General features: G+C 42.0%; 1 long non-coding RNA gene across 1 annotated transcript; it reads left to right on the forward strand.

The window, feature by feature from the left end:
- The first annotated feature begins 3,870 nt into the window (after nucleotides 1–3,870).
- Nucleotides 3,871–4,338, forward strand: LOC144085143 (uncharacterized). The gene is made up of 2 exons (XR_013304033.1): nucleotides 3,871–4,095; nucleotides 4,149–4,338. It is a non-coding gene; the product is annotated as an uncharacterized LOC144085143 (long non-coding RNA).
- Nucleotides 4,339–19,279: the final 14,941 nt, after the last annotated feature.

Genomic DNA, 19,279 nt, shown 5'->3' on the forward strand with positions numbered 1-19,279 from the left:
TTATGTTTTGTCCATCCAAAATACACATATTTTGGCATTATTATTTTATACTTGTTTATGCATTTCTCCTACAGTAATATACTCATTTTTCTGCCAAAATGAATCTTATCATATATATATATATATATATATATATATATATATATATATATATATATATATATATCTGATCTCATTTTCTGAACCGCTTTATCCTCATTAGGGCCGCGGGGGTGCAGGAGCCTATCCCAGCTGACTCCGGGCCAGAGGCGGGGGACACCCTTAATCAGTGGCCAGCCGATCGCAGGGCACAAGGAGACAGACAACCAAGCCCTCTCACACCCATACCTAGGGGCAATTTAGAGTGTCCAATCCACCTACCATGCATATTTTTGGAATGTGGGAGGAAACCGGAATACCCGGAGGAAACCCACGTCCAAACATCCATCCATAATAATACACGCTTTATAAGGATTATAGAATAAAATATATTTCTTTAATCCAAGATGTATAAATTCCTTGCAGCACTGATTGGCCAAGCAATGTCATGTGATCATCTGCAGCCAGTGATGGTCAAGCGCGGCATGTTATCGGGAATAGACATGATGAGTCAATGTGTCCTGACCTCCACGGCACAGGCTCCACCGAACCCCTGTGACTGACTCACCGATCCCCAAGGGTTCGATCGAACCCAGATTAAGAACCACTGGATTAATAATAATTTATATCCTTGCAGTGTGCGGTCAGTGTAGATCACAATGTTATGACATTACAATCCTTTAAGCAGTACCTTGATTTTTGCTGCCATTTTTCCCCCTTTAATACCAGCCTAAATTTGACCGTTTTCCATATAAAGTTAGCAAAAAACAACCAGATTTTCCATAATTTATGGTTTGGGTTGCCACCACAGCGCCTAATGCCACCTGACATTTTCCTCCTTCCGCTTGAATATTCCAATATTTTGATCAGCAGCGCATAATGCGAACAGCCATGAATAATTTGGTCGCATTTGGTGGAGGTCTGATTATCCAGAGCAAGTTCTGTTCTGAGAGGGGGTGGGTCCAAAAACACCATTAGCCAGGTGGTGCAGCATGAATTAAAAATAGAGCAACACACTTTTGCAGTCAAGCTTACCTAGCCATACACACACACACAGCCGTACAGTACTTAGTGTCTTGTGATAGAAGTCCACTATCCTTCTAACTTGAGGGGTAAAAAATGATGCGGACACGAATGTGACCCACATAGCCCTTTACTTGCTGACACCGTCATCCCACGGTGTTTTCATGTTTTACCATTTGATTTCCCTCTAAGCCGATGTGTGAATCAGATGCCAAACATGACAAAGATGTGGCGATGCATTAGCAAGCTGTCATGAAGGCAAAATGTGGACCCGCAGAGAGTTTTCGCTTTTAAAGGAAGCACTAAGTGATGAAAGATGATGTGATAACACAGTGGAGAGAAAAAAGGTTAAGAACTATTTTGCGCATTATTTCAAAGAGCAAGATCACTATGATACATAATAAACCCGAGAACCATCAAACTTTTGGGAAAATATTTAAACTTTTGTGTATTTATCCACTTCACAGTAACTTGTGTTAAAACAAACACGAACAAAATAAAAATGCAAGCTACCTGAAGCAAACAAACAAAAAGCATGATTTAAAAAAGGAAATTTTGCCCAAAATAAGATTGATCACTGAAAACAGCTAAACAAAAGATCTGGTTTAAAGATGGACTACAATTCCCTCGGGGTGTCCTCCGCCTGCTGCGTGTGGTTGACTGCTTCGGCACCCCCGTGACCATTGTGTGGATAAGCAGTACGGAAAACCACTGAATGAAGACCAGTGTGACTTGCATATTCATTCATTCATATTCAGAACTGCTTTATCCTCACTAAGGTTGCGAGGGGTGCTGGAGCCTATCCCAGCTAACTTTGGGCCAGAGGCAGCCAGCCAATTGCAGGGCACAAGCAGACAGACAATCATTCACACTCACACCCATACCTAGGAGCAATTTAGAGTGTCCAATCAGCCTACCATGCATGTCTTTGGAATATGGGAGACCAGAGTGCCCGGAGAAAACCCACGCAGAACATGCAAATTCCACACAGATGGACCGACCTGGATTCAAACCCAGGACCCCAAAGGTGTGAGGCCGACGTGCTAACCACTCAAGCCGTCGGACCGCCGTGACTTATATAGAATATATATTTTCCTCTATATTGAGTATTACTTGCTAATGTGACTCATACTCAAGTGTGACTTATACTCAGAAAAATATGGTAGGGTCGTGGGGGGTGCTAGAGCCAATCCAGGCTGACTTCGGACCAGAGGCGGGGGACACCTTAAATTGGTGGCCAGCCAATCGCAGGGCACAAGGACACAAACAACCATTCACGCTCACACTCATAGCCCCAGGCACTTTAGAGTGTCCAATCAGCCCCCCCGCAACCCTAGCTACGATAAAGCGGTTCAGAAAATGAGAGATGAGAGTTAAGGTGCATAGATTTTACATCTATTTGCTTAATGGCAGCTGGTGAGGTTTTTTTTTAGGTTAATTGAACAATAGCAATAATTAAATAGTACAAAATTACAACATAGCACCAACAGAAAACTGAAAGTCGAAACCCAGAACCTGAAAACTGTGTGGCAGACCTATTAACCACAAGCTAACCATTTTTTCTCACCTCACGTTATTATTTTTAAAATCGGGGGCATTGTTGTGGCAGACCTTGGGGATTATTTTCCTCTCCTTTGTTTGGCTGACAGACAAAATCCAGCAAAGGAGACGAGTGGGTGACAAAGCTTTGAACCGGCGTCACGCAGTCAACACTTGAGCCGCCGAATGAGATAAACATGATTGCCATGGCGTACATTTCATTCTTGCATCTACGCTTCTCTTGGTCTCTCTTTGCCTTTCCCGATGGACTAATTTTCTCTCAATTATCAGCCTCCGCTTTTCTATCCGCATTTTTTTATGCCCGCTGTTTCACAGCCCGGCCCTCAGCCTACTAAGTCGGACAGATCGGAATGTGGGAATGCAATGTCAAGCCTCACAATCTCCATCTTTGTGGCCAAGTTGGGATAAAAGATGGCAGACTGATGCTGTGTATTAAATATACAACATGCTACAGAGAGTATGTTGTGGGGGTGATTTTTTCAGCTGTTTTCCTTTACTGGTCTCTCTTTTTTTTACTTTTCATAGGACCATCATCTCATGACCCTTGTGAGGATACGCAGTTCGGAAAATGAATGAATGAACAGGAAAATCATTAAATTAATAAATATTCACTACCACCGAACATTAAAGCAGGACCTTCGTTTTTCTATTTAAAATGTTCTCACAAATATAATTTCAGCGGCCTGGCGGAGCGAGTGGTTAACGCGTCAACCTCACAGTGAAGGACCTGGGTTCAAATCCAGCTTGGTCCACCTGTGTGGAGATTTCATGTTCTGTCCAGGCCTGCATGGGTTTGATCAGAGTACTCCAGTTTCCTCCCACATTCCAAAGACATGCATGGTAGGCTGATTGCACGCTCTAAATTGTCTCTAGGTATAGGTTTGTCTCCTTGTGCTCTGCAATTGGCTGGCCACCAATTCAAGGTGTCCGCCGCCTCTGGCCCGAAGTCACCTGGGTGACACATCAGTGGGTGATGACGTTCCGGCAAAAACATAGTCATAGTATTGGAGTAATCATTATTATAAATGTGGTTGCAATGCTTATTTAGGAATAGAAAGCCTTATTATAAACATGCTTACTATATTAATCAATATATTTGCTTATTAGGAATAGTAATGATCATCCTGAATGTGTAACAATATTAAACAATATATATGTGTTGAACGCTGTGCTTTTATGTTAGAGTTATTGGCATTAATAAAAGCCATTTTAATGCATGCCTTGCTAAAGTAAGAACTGTGGTTCACATCGAGAGGACAGGGAATGGCCATGGGCAGGGAGAGGTCTCAAAACAATTGCTCTCGGGAACTGAGGACTGTTTTCGGCTTCGGAAGATGGACTCACAACAAGCGCTCTTGGGAACCAAGGACTGTTTTGGGAAGCCCCTCTTCGCTGAAGGGTTCGCATCGAAACTCGCTTGGGAAGATTCGACAGGTCCTACGATTGTTTTGATAACTGTACAACATTGTTGTGAGACGATTCGACAGGTCCTACAATTGTTTTGATAACTGTACAAAATTGTTGTGAGACTCTACGAATGTTTAGACTTCTGTGGGGCATGGCGTGAAAATCTTATGATAAAATTAGCGAAACGGACTTCGAGTTGTTAGAATGATCTTGGCCGGAGACGCGGATGGATGTATTCTCTCTTGCAAGAATTAAATGTGGATGTGACTACAGATGCCTTTTTATTGAAAGCTGAATACGGAAAAACCTAAGGATAAACTTACAATTGGATGAACCTATCACATAGGAGATACTGACTAATTATATAAAGAAGTTAGAAACAGGTGTGAAGCAATGGGTGATCATGGCTGCATTGATAAAGCGCAAGTTCCGTGAAGCAAGGAGGGTAAAACCTTCAAAATAAAACATAAAATGACGCCATGACACCCCACAGACAAACCTCACCGCGGTATAACAAGAGGTTGGGAGGTTTCGGCAAATTACCAAAGGTACAGTAATACCAACATTTGGATCCTGTTTGAGAAGTTTTCTTGACATTAACGCGGAAAGTCAGTTTTTGTACAAGTATAGATTTTTTTTCCTGGTTGGCATTTCTGCCTGTCACACCTCCTCCGGTGCTCACGGGTCAGTTGCAGGGTCATCAGCCACGAACCACCATTCATTGACGTTTCGCTCCTTTAATCTTGGAACATATTCTGATGGCGGTGCAGTGACAGAGATGTTTCCCCGGTCACCTCCTGCAGTTGATAGCTGTTGCCTCCTGCAGCCATTGTTGGGGTTAGTTGTTGCTTCCCCAGCTTTTCCCATCCTCCCCAGCCAGACCCAAAAGCTGCCTTTCTCTGCCTCCTCTGCCAGATCTTTTATGGCCTTCCTCAGGCTGCCTCCAGACATCTTTGCATCCGTCAGGAGGCGTGTTGTTGACAGCCTGACGTAGCCTCGGCAGCCAACCTCGACTGTGTAGATCAGGGGTCACCAAACTACGGCCCGCGGGCCGGATACGGCCCGCCGGCACATTTGGACCGGCCCTCTGAACAATACCAGAGACGCTATCGGATTTATTTTCCTATTTGGCCTTGAAGACTGGGACGTTTTAATCTTGTGTTTGGTTCATTGCACCCCTGCTGAGCCCACAAATCATCCCAGTGAAGCGGGGCTTCGCATTGCTTCTTTGGTGACACGCGCGGGGAGAGTGTTTCCCTTTGATGCATGCGGGCACGTCCACCGTTGCATGCACGAGCAGTGTTACCGAGACATCTGGACGATCGCAGGTGAGGGCGGAGCCCTGGGACCATCGCGGACTATTCAAGCATATAAAAACTGCAACCTGTTTGAGAACGGAATAATGGCGAAAAAGTCAGGTGAGAGAAAAATTGATTCAGAATGCAGGGTATTTAACCTGGAGTGGACAAACGATTATTTTTTTGTTCAATGCAAAGAAAAGGCTGTTTGTCTCATTTGTCAAGAGACGGTGGCGGTATTCAAAGAATACAATCTTTGCCGACACTATGAATCCCGTCACAAAGACAAGTACGATAGCTTGCAAGGCCAAATACGAGCAGACAAACTCTCAAAGTGAAAAAGTGGACTACTATCTCAGCAGAACCAGGCATCCGTTCGGGCCAGCTTTTGGGTTGCTAAATTGATAGCAAGCAGCGGTAAGCCTTTCACTGATGGAGAGTTTGTTAAGAAATGTATGGATACTGTCGCGGAGGAGGTGTGTCCCGAGAAGAAAGATGCATTTAATGCCGTAAGTCTGTCGGTGAGTACAATGACCAGACGCGTTGAAGAAATCGGGAGTAATGTATATGCCCAGCTGCAGCAGAAGACGAAATAATTTGACTTTTTTTCATTAGCACTGGCTGAAAGCACGGACGTGCAAGACACAGCGCAACTGCTCATTTTTATTCGTGGAGTTAGCGCAAACTTTGAGATTTGCGAGGATCTGGCAGCCCTCCAAAGTCTCAAAGGGACTACAACGGGAGAGGATATTTTTGACAAAGTGTGCCAAACCATGGAGAAGTTGGACCTGAACTGGTCAAAGCTAGCTAGCATCACGACTGACGGGGCTCCTAGCATGGTGGCCGAAACTCGCGGTCTAATAATGGGACGCATGAACCGGGAGTTGGAAAAAAGGGGTCTCATCATACATAACTGCTGAGCTTTGTCAGGAAAAAGGGTATACTGTGCAACGTTGGCTCCTTGAAAAGTAGATGTTTGAGCAGCCCTGCTGTAGAGTGCGAACTGATAACACCAGACCTTGAACTTTCCAAGGAGTTGCTCTGGTCAATCCTTGCCAGGCCATCAGTGAGTTGTTTTGTGATGGTCCTCCACATCACATAGCTCTGTAGTGCACTGCCTCCCCAGACTTTTAATGGGTCACTCAGAGAGGAGAGGGATTCTTTCTCTGACGATGACAAAAGTGGTGTTGTCGTTTCTGACTACTCTTCTGAGTGACAGAATACAGAGTTTGGGTTTGATCTTCATCCATGGCGTCAACTCATCCATCCTCTTCAGCAATCGAGATGTGCGTGCTGCTGCGTGAAGGAGGCTGGTGACATCGTCCATATAATGAAAATCCCTTTCTTAGGCAAAAACAAAAATCTTTTTTTAACCGTATTTTTGCACTATGTTTTGTTTCATCGTTTCCATTTAACAATATTTCACCGGTAGTAAATTCTACTTCATGGTGACTTACTAAAGAGCGCTTGAAAAATAAACTCTCCTCTCGCCTGTGGCTAGTGTCATTTTTACCTAATTGTGTCACTCATTCATTGTGGGCTACAATTTCCAGGTCACACTCGTGAAAGTGAAGTGTAGAAAAGTGCCACACCTGACAAAAAAATATGAGTTTGGGGGGAAAAAATAACTTACAAATGCATTTTTATCAGTTCTACAAGAGCCAAGGTGTAATGTGGGCGTGTTTGGCCCCATGAAAGATGCATTAACAGCACCACCGGAGAGGTATAAAGAATTTAGCGCTAGAAAGGATATATGACAAATAAATCAAGATGCAAATCTCACCAGGGCGCCGCTGGGACTTCTCCAATGAAAACACCCTGAATAATTGAAGAGGAAGTGAAAACATTTCATCAATGAGAAGAGCTCTGGAAAAAGATGCTCTTCCCTTTTTTAAGGCTCTCTTGGGGGTGCATTCTCTGCAAAGGCGTCCTTTGTAGGGCAAACAAGCCAAAGCTCCAAATGGACACAGCCAGGCTTTGAAAGCCAGCGGTGTTCGGTGGGACAGCAAGGAAATTAAGTTGGCCATCAACTATCAGTACATGAGAATGTTATAGAGAGATAATATAAAGAAATAAGAAAGGACAGAGGTTCTATAAAAATGAGATATATGAAAACTAGCTGACAATTTCTTCTTGTAAAACCTGTCTCACTTTAAAAGGTCCTTTAAAGATAACATTTGTTGAATCTCACCATTCATTAAAAATCCATTCAGCACATGGTAAAAAAAAGTTTGTTGTTTGAGGACTCATCTCTATGGTGAACCAAGGGCTTGCCAAATACAACTTTCTTGGCAACAGAGTCGCCAGGGATACAGGCTCCCCTGTAGATGGGGTTCATTGATTAGAGTTGGAGCTCACCCCAGAGTCCTTGGAATGATTAAACACTAGAGGATTTTTTTCATGGGGTAATGGGAGCCTGGAGAATTGTGGGAAGGACTCTGAGGTCATATTCATTAAGAGGTTGAAGGTCCTATTGTCAACCAAAACTGTATTTCACTGCCTTTTGCCTTTATCGGGGTAACCTTCAAAGGAAAAAAAGGGAAGTTTGTTTTTTGGGTTTGCCCAAAGTGTACAATAATGAATTAAAAAATGAAAATATGAACTATTTTCATGGGGAATCCTTTACAAGATCATGAAACTTTAAGACCAGGAACTGGGATAAGCATTGCCCAAATTGATGTATACCTGATTGCATTTGGGTCAATGTCCCTGAAAGTACCAACAAAAGGAATTGGGAGCATCACGACACAATTCCCTCTGTGTCTATACTTGTGCTCTCTCACAGAGGTGGGATGCAGTGTGAATGGCGTGTCATCCCCAGTTTAAATGTGGCCATTTGAAAGAAGGGACGTGGCGATGTAGTGACTTATGTGCCAGCTCAGTGTCACATCGTCTGCTGAAGAGTGACTGACGTGGTTAAATAGCATGTCAACATGGCCTGTCATCACCTTTTTGTGTTATACGTTGCTGGCCCTACACTCCACATTCCCTTTTAAGTCACACTGATGTATTGTGGTCTCTTACCGCCATTCAGATTAGAGGACAGTTATAACTTTGGTGGTGTAAACAATACTGGACAACATTTAAACAACATTTACACATTTGTGTAGTCACTTTGAATTCCTGTGACAATGTGAGTGTTAACATTTTACTGTAGTAGAATAATGAATACAAAAAGGACATATAGACTGAGAGGTAAACCGAATTACCCACCAACAGAGATGATGACCGACAAACTTACACTGATGGTCAAATAAAATGGAGAGCTATAAATTGAACAAGAAACTGACTGAATGACAGGCAGCCTGGGAGAAATTTAATTTTGGCACTCCTGTGATTCTATATAAAGACAAACTTGAAACTCTTCTTGAATTTATCTTTACATTGAAGTACCTAATCACTCTGCCTTGACTACCCCAACCCTAACGCTAAACTAGAGGCCCAAAACATAAACTTAAATCATCTAAACCTTGGCCTCCAAAAAAATAATAAAACACACGCACAGACGAAGGGTTTTCACTTATCAACAGTGGCTAAGAAGAAGGTGCCTCGCTAAAGTGTTTTGGATTATTTTCCTCGCGATGTGTTTCTCACTCCTGAGCAATTCCCACTTGTAAATAACTTGTCCTTCCCACTTTGTCAGACATATTATCACTAATTTCCCCAAGTAAAGCATCTAAATCCCAAGCTCCCTTCCCCACGTTTTTTCTTAAACTTTAGAAGGTCGTCCCTGGTATTCTCACTTCTTTGATGAGCAGCAATGAGAATGGTGGCTGTGGCGCAAAGCTCTTGACACACTCTCAAAACAAGTGTCAGCTCCTCAGAACTTGCTTTTGTCTACTGGGTAATTTCTTTGGTGAGGCACGACGGCGAGTCCCCTAACCCCCGCATTCAAACCTTATGTCCTGACGCTGGCTCGCTTCCTGATGCTAAAAATTGTATACAATTTTTAGTCACAAATTATGGCTGCGCGTTATACGCGGGTGCGCGTTATACTCAAATAAATAGGGTAGTTATATTATGTCAGATTCATTGACTTCTCTAAGCTGTCTTTAGTGCACATTGTTCATACTCAACATTTTGATAGATGGATCCATTAAAAAGAAACTATAGGTTCTGAGCCCAAAGGATTAGTTTGGAGCCATCAGCAGCACCAGAGGGTCCGAGCTGAGACAGCCACGAGTCAGAGGAGAGAATGAAATAAAGTAATTTCTTCTTCTTTTGTCTCACTTTCTGGGTCAAGGCCTAATTGATTTGCTGATTAGTCGTCCATCAACCTAAATCCTAACCTGCCTCAGCACCTGCGAAGGCGGGCGTTAGATATCCCTACCCCCAACCCCTTTGAATGATCTATTAATGATTTTTAACATGTCTATTCTGGTCGGAGTTATTAGTAATAAGATACCGCATTTAACAATCATTATGTTTCTTATCTGGTGTCATCAGGGGACATTCGCCATAACACACGCGCTCACATGTAGACAGGTTGTTAGTGCCATTGGTGCGTCTAATTTGTGCTACCAAAAAAAAATACGCTATACCGCAATTATCTCCAAATCACAATGTGCCTATCATTTCCCTAGATGCTATAATTATATTTTAGCACCATGACAAGCTTGTCAATGAACTCCGACAAATGAAAACTTACTTTGGAAAAGTAGAATTACTTCCATGCTAGTCAGAGGATTACTAATCTGGTGAACAGCACCTCGTGGTCCAGTAAAACTAGGAGAAAATTATACACTATTTAAATTGCATTATTTGTCAAACTACATATGAATAATCTGTTGATCCCGTTGTGGCTTTATGTAAGAATAAAATCAAAACAAGTTTAAGACCAAGTAAGCACTGTGTGAAAACCAGTTTGAAACCAAGAAAGAAATCAGTTCCACACGAAGCCTAAATTAGGTTTAATACCGGGAATTTGCTTGGAACCAAGTAAAAAACTAGTTTAACAACAAACAAAACAAAAAAATTTTTAGCCCACAACATGAGGTCGCTCAGGCCGAAACCTATTTTGGATAAGTGAAGGTTCAAAAGAGAGCATGATACTAACTAAGCAAAAAGTACTATATAAGGAGCTACTTCAAAGAAAAATGTTGTACCTTGGGCAGTGCCACTCTCATCCAGGAATGCGAGGGTCCTGTGGTGGCCAAGTGATCAATGTTGACCGCTTCCCACTAAAGTGCACCACGCCAAATCGGCTGCAATCATAATACTTAGTATCGCAATTATAATACGTATTTAGCATAATTCCGCCAAAGTGGAGCCATCACAAAGTCATGGAGCCTTCATGTCTAGTCAGGCCCATGTTGCAAGTCTCATGACATCATTCAAGCAGTGTATTCCTTAGCAGATGTGAACGTTCCAAAGAGTCAAGTTGGTATTGTCTTTCTCAAACATTTCCACATTTTCCCAGCAAACGGCTACCCTCCACACTTTGCACAGCGCGCCTAAAGCCTAATTAAAATGTTGAAGCTTTTTGCAGTGGCGTGTTCTGGTGCATCATCTAAACAAATTGTGTGTTACTGTTAGCTCGGTCGTGGAACGTGGAGTAGGACCTAAATGCAGGGAAGCAGTCAAGGACTTGGAATGGAGTGCTCTCACAAAACTTTTAATAAAACGTGGCAAGGGTATCACGAAAATAATAAGGAATTAGCATCAAATATCAATATCAAACCTGACGTGGAAAGACATGGGGTAACGAGGAACTTGACATGGAAACTTACAGACGATCCCACAATGACTAACAAACACATGGGGTTTAAATAGACAGACAAGGTTTGATTACAAAGTACACGCAGCTGGTTACGAGAGGAGGGGAAGAGTCGAAAAGCAAACAAACCAACCAAAACCCCAACTAACCTTAATAGTGTTTAATTTTACATGAGTATTTGCAGGGTGCTCTTTCGTTAAGCCAGACTTGTTCATCTGACTGTAAGTGACTAGTTTCATGTTTAAAATATAAGAGAAGGGATGGAGCAGCCCCAAAGCTCCAAAGTTGACTTCCATGGGCCTAAACTAGGATTTCCTTGGACACCAATCGACAGTAGGCTCTGTAAAGTCAGCTTCTTTGCACATGCATAGTGGAGCTGTTTTGCTGTGAGTTATGTGTATCCTGTGCTCAGATTGAAGGGGGAGGATAGGGTACACGGTCGATTGGTCGCCGGTCTTTTGGTCGCCGATCTTTTGGTCGCCGGTCTTTTGGTCGCCCGGAAGGTAAGTGATAATTACCATTTAAATCGTTGCTCAAATTCCCTAAATACAAACTGCTAATTACTATTTAGTCATACTTAATGACCTAGTAATTATTAGGCTAAAGAAAAGCTCCACATTTTCCGGACTTTTATTGTTTTTTGTTGGAGAACTTGTTAAGACCCTGACTGACGTACCTTCTTAAAGGGACAACGCATTTACATACAAACTCTTATACACTCACACGTCGGCTCAGTGAAACTGCTCAGGGCCATTGTTGGCTTTTATTGATGCGTAGACCGTGTTGTTTTACCTTGTTTTGTCGCCGGTCTTTTGGTCGTCGGTCTTTTGGTCGCCCGTTGTCGCGGTCGGGGCGACCAAAAGACCGCGACCAAAAGACCGGCAACCGAAAAGATGGCGACCAAAAGATGGCGACCAAAAGATGGCGACCAAAAGACCGGCGACCAATTGACCACACACGGGATAGTGTCAAAAAATTGCAAAGTATCTAATGCCCACTAATATTCATCAGCATACCTAATTTTTAATAGGCATCAATCTATCATTGACTGAATGTTTAATTCATTCATTTTTACACCAGTCATCCTTGTCTATCTCACGGTGTCCTGGAGCCTATCCCCTCTGACTTGGAGCAATAGGCGGACTGGTCATCAGTCAGGGCACACAAAAAGAAAGACAACCATTTGCACTCGTAATCACACTGCCACTAAGGTGGAGAACTCAGTTTAATATTAGTTCTAAAAAAAATCCTTTAGGACAGCGGTCTCAAACCGGTCCTCGGGGCCATGGGGATGCAGGTTTTCATTCAAAGTGAACAAGCGGACACCTTTTGCAAGTGTAATCAGTTGATTGCAGTCTTATTTTAGAAGACCCCTCGTTGGTTAAACTGTCGACACTGGATCCGTTGAAACAAAGACTAGGACCCACTGTGGCCCTTTGCGGAATCGGTTTGAGACCCCTGCTTTAGGACAATGAGAACCAGTTCATAAACAAGTTCCAGTGTAGGACAAATTTGATAAAAAGTTTCAATCAATTGAAAATCTATTTAAGCCCAAGTATGAACAACATACCTGTCAACCTCTGCCGATAACTGCCCTTATAAATGATTATGATTCCCCTTACAAACCCCCAAAAAACCTTACAAACACCGTACGACTCGTACGGTGTTTGTAAGGTTTTTGGGGGGTTTGTAAGGGGAATCATAATCATTTATAAGGGCAGTTATCGGCAGAGGTTGACAGGTATGGAACAAGCCAAAAAGTCAGAACCACCTAAAGAGCAAAAGTCTAAACAGTCAATAAGCAAATGAGGACCATTTCAGAAGAATTACAGGATCTATTGAAAACTTTAAAAAAAAACAGAAGTCATGGACTGCACCATGATGCAAGACTTGAAGAAAAATGAAAGCAGGCATCCAGTGAAAACTGGACGATTCTAAAGGAATGATGACGAAAAAGCGGCTGGTTAACGTTTGTGGTAACACTTGCATGGCAAAGACAATGTCTTAATTGAGAGATGCACTGAAATGGTTGTGTGGTGTTTTCATTTCATGGTTCGCTTCACATTGTCTCAAGCACACACGCAATTGCTCACACTGTGGTTTGGATCATGAATAAATGGAATAACCTCTTAGTAAGTTACTAAATACAGTCTCAGTGACACACCAGAGAAAATCGTCTGAGTTCACTTCTAATTGGTGGTTAACTTTAACATATACAATTAAAAAACAAATATAAACCATTGTCATTCCACAATTTCTTAACACATTTAAAGTAGCCCCTTCCATGACAGCACTAATTATCATGAATGGATGTGAGCTTTCTTTTGAAAAGCCTTTCAAGATATTAAATAGTAGTTTGCTTACTGATTGTTAAATAAATCTATCAACAGAGATAACTAGTAGAACTAATCCTTAAAAAGAACATTCTACTCGAAGGCATTTCCAGTAAACACTTACAAAATTATTTGGTTTCAGAACTTGTTTCGTAACTTGGATTTTTCCAAGTAGAGCAGTACTTTATATGTAAATTCTATATTTTTTTCAACGGGCCTCAAAAAACTACCTAACCCCTTTAAAAAGGATCAAAGTGTCCCAATTTTGTAGGAAAGGTGTGAGAAACACGCAAAGATGTGAGAAAATGTTAGAAAATTATTTATTAATGTAATAAAATGAATAACAAGCATGCAAAAACATTTTCTCTTCATGCAGAAGTACAGTGGATAATAAGGGGGAAGTTAACATTAGCACACGAACGCATGCACATCAACATACATCTAAACTTCAAATTGTGAATTCTAAATAACTTAGCATTATATAGAACTCAAAATGAGTAACAGTATCTCCATCTCGTCGTTCAGTGCAAAGAGGCCATGCTAACGAGTCGTCGGTTTTAATGTTTCCTTCTGCTTCAATAGGGTACGATGCTAGTAGGTAGGTTATGGCCTACCTGTATTGCTTTGCTATACCAGTCAACTGCACGTCACTTTTTATCTTCTGTTATTCCTCGATGGAAAACAGGGCCCGTCTATCAATTTCATTTGCACCAATAATTTTAAATAAATGGGCGGCCCGGCGGATGAGTGATTAGCACGCCGGCCTCACAGTGGTGGACCTGGGTTCAAATCCAGGTCGGTCCATCTGTGTGGGGTTTGTATGTTCTCCCCGTGCCTGCGTGGGTTTTCTCCGGGTACTCCGGTTCCATTCCAAAGATATGCATGGTAGTCTGATTGGACACTCTAAATTGCCCCTAGGTATGAGTGTGGGCGTGAATGGTTGTTTGTCTCCTTGTGCCCTTTGATTGGCTGGCCACCAATTCAGGTTGTCCCCCGCCTCTGGCCCGAAGTCAGCTGGGATAAGATCCAGCCCCCCCTGGAACCCTAGTGAGGATAAAGCGGGTCAGAAAATGAGATGAGATGAGATGAATTTTAAATAAAGAAATCTCTGACAACAAATGGGGGGGTCAAAAGTTGCTGTTGTGAGACTTCAATAGGGGGTCAGTAGAGTGTCAAGCAGGATGCAGGTCAATTTAAAAGTAAAATAATGGACACAGCAAATGTATTTATGTTTTGGGGAATTTCGTAACTTGGATCATGTTTTCGGATATTGGAACGGTCATTTGCATATCAAAGTGTATCGTACCCTTAAAATTTCGAATTTAGAAGCATCTGTAATTACAGATACTCTACTTTCAGGACAGCTGCCTACAAATGTCTACAAATGTTTAATCTATCTATCACCTGTAATGTGTACTTGTGTTTTGGGATGGATGTGTGTGCATTCCCCTTCTGTGTGCTGTCCGTGTGATTATTGTATGCATTTCACCTATTGTTGTCATGGTTTCGCTTCTCTCAATTGATCAGGTGTGTGTATTTTGTAATCAACCCTTGTCTGTCTATTTAAACCCTGTGTGTTTGTGAGTCCTTGTCAAATCGTCTCCTTTGTTTGCATCATGCTAAGTTGCCATGCCATGTTTCAAGTTCCTCGTTTCCCCATGTATTTCCACGTCAGGTTTGGTTTTGTTATTTATTTGGAAGTCCTTGATATTTTTTTTAATCCCCTCCTGCCTCAGTCATTAAAGTTTTTGTTGGAGCACGCCACGCACTCGTCCCTTGATTGCTTCCCTGCATTTGGGTCATACTCTATGTTCTGTTCCACGCTCGACGCCGCACAAGACGTAACATCACCACAGGTTAAAGCACATTGGCATAACCTCCCCATCACATCTTCCTGCTATTTTATAATTCATTCCTGAAAAATTGTAAAAATTGTTATTTTTATTTATTATTTTAACAATCAAGTTTCAACACTTACGCTTAGATAATTAGCTCAATGCACAGGATCAAAATTCCATGGTAAAAGTGCAAATAAAGCCATGCAGCCAAGAGCGAAAGTGCACTTCCATTAGAGTGCAGCCGAGCGAAAACGACACAAACACATCAATGCGGATTTGCTTGTGCGCAGGCGTGTGTGTGTGTGCATTTGAACACTGGGTTGGGGGTTAATCATATGAATATTTCAGCAGACATCCATTAATTTTGTTGTAGTGACTTACCCGATATAACCTATTCTTCCCGTTTGCACCAGTGCCCCCGCTAAAGATACCCCGAAACGCACTTAAGGAGGACTCAATTGTTGTGTTGGTGCGATGTCATGTTCGGCTGTGGTGCAGGGAGCCAAAATGAACAACAAGGGGAGGAAGTAACTTCTCAGAAGGTTTATTTAGTGTGTGTGTTATGGTAGCCAGGGGGCTCAGTGTTTGATCCTGGGCTGTAAAATTGATTATCTGGTGGCAGGAGGGTGAAAGGATCGCAATGTGTACTGGACAGAGCCCCTTTGGGGGTGGCGCCCCCCCCAAATAACTGTGTCTCCTAACGAAAGCTCTGTAGCGTACAGCTCAGGCTTAATGCTCACTTTGTCATCCAAGCTGGGCAGGAAAGCTAATCAATAGCCTTTGATAGCGACTATTAGACTTTTAACAAGCTTTTCCTTGCGCTCTGGGAATTGTACCTTGCACACGCTTTCGTATCAGAGGCCTTGAAATTTCACTACATTCCCAATACAATGAGATTACCGTGAACCACGCAGAATTTTAAGGGATTGTTTATTCACGAGATTTTACAGTACATGGTGAATTCATGAATACCTTTCGTATATTGTCATATTGGTGCAATATTGGTGACATTTGTGAAATCATATTTTTAGGGGGTCAATCTTCCCTCACGGCATGGTAGCAAGGGGCTCTTCAGAATTTTTTGTTGCTTTAATCAATATATTATCAATTGTAATATTATATATATGTATATATATATATATATATATATATATATATATATATATATATATATATATATATATATATATACTTTATGTGCAGAATAAATAATTTATCTCATCTGATTTTCTGAACCGCTTTATCCTCACTAGGGTCACAGAGGGTGCTGGAGCCTATCCCAGCTGACTTCAGGCCATAACCTTAATTGGTGGCCAGCCAATCACAGGGCACAAGGAGACAAACAACCATTCACGCCCACACTCATACCTAGGGGCAATTTAGAGTGTCCAATCAGCCTACCATGCATGTCTTTGGAAGGAAGAAACTAGTGTACTCAGAGAAAACCCACTCAGGCCCAGGGAGAACATGCAAACTCCACACAGATGGACCGACCTGGATTTGAACCCAGGTCCCCCACTGTGAGGCAGATGCGCTAACCACTCATACACCAGGCCTCTAAATAATTTCTTTTAAAAATTATGATACTACTATATTATAATAGCTCTGGTGTTATGCTGCTCAGTGATCATGTTGACACTGCAGCATTAGCAGCAGCAACAGTTACAAATGACACACTGGCACCTTTAATACCAGGTTCAACTGGCCGCTACTCCAGTGGAACTGTTGGGTGAACAGTTCTCAGGTGCCTGTGTCTTGGAGACAATGCATTCTGCTTTGGAGCCTTCAATATATTTACAATGGGTCAAAATTTGGCTCTTTTTCCTGATTTGACTCATTTCTTTTTTTACTTTCTTTTTATCCTCTGTGTTGCACTCTCTTTCCTCTATTAACTTGTTCGTGTGCTTAGTGTGCTGCTGCTGTAGGGCTACAGTGCACTGACCGCGTGTCCAGCAACATGGAGCTTCAATAGGATAGTTAATAGGAGAGTCTCTCTATCACGACAATTTCAAAATAATATACAGGATGCAACAAGAGGATGATTGAATTTTTCAGATTACAGGATTTGTAATTTAGAATTTCTGTTGTATGCAGAGACAAAATTGTCCTGTTGAGGACTTTTGCAACCTGAAATATTCATAAGTAGTGACATCTCTAATTAAAAGTACAGCTGTACTGTGATCCTCCTTTGCTTTGCGGCTTAACTACATCACAGATTTTTTCTGAAGTATAAAAAAAAAGTAGATAAAAATTCAAAATCCATACTGAAACTCGCAAGCGGAAGACAGATGAAAAATTACAGAAGTCAGGGCTCCGCTTCTTCTTCGGTGCTGAATTCTGTGGCCAGCGACCCGGGCCCGGCCAAAACAGGCAGCGACAAGTTTTTTGGAAGACGATGCCTTACCGGACATTCTATATCTGACGCTCTTCATGGGTGGGGATGCCGCTGGCTGGCTTCATTGTAAAGCCAGCCTTAATCAACAAGTTCGACCGTCCTCATGCTTTTAAAAACAAGAAAGAGGGCTCCCCTACAAGGACTTGGACTCAAACTCCCATTAACCTGTTTTTTATTTTTATTTACATCAAGCTGTGTTCACTGTGAGTTCACTGTGAGTACAGGTATTTACAATTTTTTATATATACATTAGATTTATAGATTAATACATTAGTCTTTTCATATGCTTTTAACTGTAATAATTACTAAATACATACATACAGTCATCACATCTTCCATAACACCCATCTCGAAAGGGTTGCGGGGGTTGCTGCATCCAAACCCAGCTGTCTTTGGGCGAAAGGCAGACTGACCCTAGACAGGTTGCCAGTCAATCGTAGGGCACACAGAGAGACAAACGACCATCCGCACCCCCAATCATACCGCCACCAGAGGGAATCGAGCCCGTGCCTGCCCGCACCAAAGTCAGGCGAGTGAAACTCTACACCACGAGGCGGCTTAAATACACACGTCTTGATAATTGTACTTGTGTACTTGTATTTGTGTATAGGGGCGAAAACATGTAGTATGGTATATAGTAATAATGGGGGTGATCCTACTTCACACTTTTTCGATTTTTGCGGCCATGTCTGGTCTACGGGATATTCGAGGGATTACTGTATTTCAAACGAAACTTTCCAGTTAGTGTTCTGATGGTGACTGAAGTGAGGTCTAAATCTACTATTTTCCATGATTTACTGCTATTTGCAAATGAAATCATGATTATTATTCATTAATAATACATATTGCTTTGAATCTCCATAAGCTGACATCATGCTAGGAAATGAAATTTCAGTTTTAAATGTTTTCTTAAGGCTTTACAGTCATGCTCCAAATGATTTTTCAATCATGTCCTGCGGTATCAATAAAGTTCTGCCAACCTAATGTCCTGCCTAATCCGATTAGTGCACTATTAGGCTCGACCAAGGTCTGGTCAAATTGACAAGGTCTTGACAAGAAGCAGAAAGATCTGCTACGCGCGGTTCTGTTCGTCAGTGGCATTATAACCGCGTTAGACACGCACTGCTTCCTGTGCTAGCCACTGGTTTCTGATGAAGACGTGGAAGACAGAAGGATGGGAAGCATGCAGCTATCTTCTCAGAGTGTGCATTTATCCAACAATCTCTGTGTCTATGATATCGGTCCATCAATCTGCACTTTTTCCCTTTTGATGCCCATGGCTGTTATCTTACTGTGCAGAGCCATGTGGATACCATCAGATTTGTTACTTAAGCAGCACTAATCCATTCTTATGTTCTTTTGATTTTTGTCTTTTTTTGGTTCATTGTCTGTGTTCTGAAGAACTATGTGCTATTGTCCTCTGGTATCTTTCTATGCTCTTCCCATGTGTGCCCATATGACCCCGCTGAAGCTAAGAACTAACAATCATTATTGTGGTTGGTATGTCATTTGTTTTTATGTTTTTTTTCGGCCTGTCCCCATCTTATACCAAGATGTACCCTTCGACTGTTGTCTTATTCATGTCATTATTCTTTTAGTTTCGTTGTGTCCTTACTCTGGATTCTCTTTCT

Source organism: Stigmatopora argus, chromosome 11 (assembly GCF_051989625.1).
Source record: "Stigmatopora argus isolate UIUO_Sarg chromosome 11, RoL_Sarg_1.0, whole genome shotgun sequence".
In the NCBI taxonomy this organism is placed as follows: Eukaryota; Metazoa; Chordata; class Actinopteri; order Syngnathiformes; family Syngnathidae; genus Stigmatopora; species Stigmatopora argus.